Source organism: Vicia villosa, unplaced genomic scaffold, assembly GCF_029867415.1.
Source record: "Vicia villosa cultivar HV-30 ecotype Madison, WI unplaced genomic scaffold, Vvil1.0 ctg.000832F_1_1, whole genome shotgun sequence".
Classification (NCBI taxonomy): Eukaryota; Viridiplantae; Streptophyta; class Magnoliopsida; order Fabales; family Fabaceae; genus Vicia; species Vicia villosa.
In genome coordinates, this window is record NW_026705366.1 from 64,941 (window position 1) to 66,684 (window position 1,744).

Here is a 1,744-nt window from a genome sequence, read left to right on the forward strand (position 1 = left end):
AATATCACTGGCCGTAGCTTTACAGAGTAACTTTAGATAACGGTAGATCGATTCATAGTCCCTGTGGATTCGATATCTTTTAAAACTACACGACACGACTGTGCACTTGCAGTTTTCCGACTAATAGACACATAAAGTCGCGATCAAATTTTTAGCGTCGTTGTCGGGGACTATTTAAGTAGATTTCGTAACTCGCTGTTACACCGTAGAGACTAGGGCAAAACCTTTTCTTTTTCTTTAAACGATTGTATGCCAAATACTCGTTTACAAGGAGGGGAATTAATAAAACGAATCAATGAAATCGAACGCTTTATTAACGTAAGGCGTCGAATACATCATCTTCCCGAAGTAGAACCAATTCCAATTTCCCAAGAATTGATTCCTACCCCTGAAAATCTAATTCAGAAATTAGAAATGGCCTAAAATCGTCCGCTTTGAGATTATGCTACCCCATCTAAAGTTGAACCGCACTCAAGTATCGTACCTCCCACGATTGAGGCAAACAACTTCGAACTAAAACCTTCGCTAGTGCAAGCTATCCAGCAGAACCAATTCTCTGAAGCCCTATGAACGATCCAAATCTCCATTTATCTGTGTTCGTGCAATACGCAGACACTGTCAAGGCTAACAATGTCAGTCTCGAGTCAATCCGATTACGTCTTTTTCCTTTATCCTTAAGAGATAGAGCTAGAGAGTGGCTTCAATCTCTACCCTCTAACTCCATAACTACCTGGGACGAATTGAAGAGAGTTTTCTTAGCGAGATATTTCCCGCCCAGTAAAACCGCAATGCTAAGAGGTCAAATCAACGGATTTACCCAAAAAGATAGCGAATCACTTTTCGAAGCCTGTGAGCGATATAAGGATATGCTAAGACTTTGTCCTCATCATGGACTTGAGCCATGGTTGATCATCCATACTTTCTATGACGGTCTGTTGTATAACACCAAACCCCATGACGAAGCTTATAACCTCGTTGAGAACATGGCGCAAAACCATTACCAATGGGAAGGAGAACGAACCGCTGTAGAAAAATCTCAAACCAAAGGAGGAATGTACGAAGTCAGTGGTATAGACCGCGTTAACGCCAAAGTGGATGCTTTGACTCAAAAGATCAAAAACCTAACCATAACTCCTGCAGCCACCGCGGCTGCTGTAGCAGCTAATTGCGAGATATGCGGATTAACTGGACATGTCATTGCTGAATGCCAACTGTTGACAGGTGTTCCACCTGATCAAGTAAATTACGCTCTGGGAAACCCTTACTCAAACACGTACAACCCTGGATGGAAAAATCATCCTAACTTTTCGTATAAGAACAACAATGCGTTGTACGCACCTGGAAAAGCACCTGTTGTCCCACCTGGATATCAAAAAGCACCCGTAGTTGCTCCAAAAGCCCCTAGGAAGTCGAACCTAGAGATCATGATGGAAAACTTCATAGCTTCCCAAGTGCAAACTTATAAAGAATTCCTTAATCAAAACATACACAATAGTGAGCAACTAAAACAATTAGCGAATAAATTAGATGCTTTGGATACACAAAATAAAATGCTTGAAACGCAGATTTCTCAAGTAGCATAACAACAAGCGCCTACTGCTGCCCCTGCTGGCACATTTCCCGCTCAACCACAACCAAATCCGAAAGGACATGTGAATGCCATTACACTACGAAGTGGAACAAACTATGAAGGACCAACTGATCCTAGAGCTCAAAACGCACCCATGTCACAGCAAGAAACGAA

At 42.0% G+C, this 1,744-nt stretch overlaps 1 non-coding gene across 1 annotated transcript; it reads right to left on the reverse strand.

Moving 5' to 3' along the window:
• Positions 1-788: 788 nt before the first annotated feature.
• On the reverse strand, positions 789-895 carry LOC131631493 (small nucleolar RNA R71). Its single transcript, XR_009292719.1, has one exon. It is a non-coding gene; the product is annotated as a small nucleolar RNA R71 (small nucleolar RNA).
• Between the last annotated feature and the right edge of the window lie 849 nt (positions 896-1,744).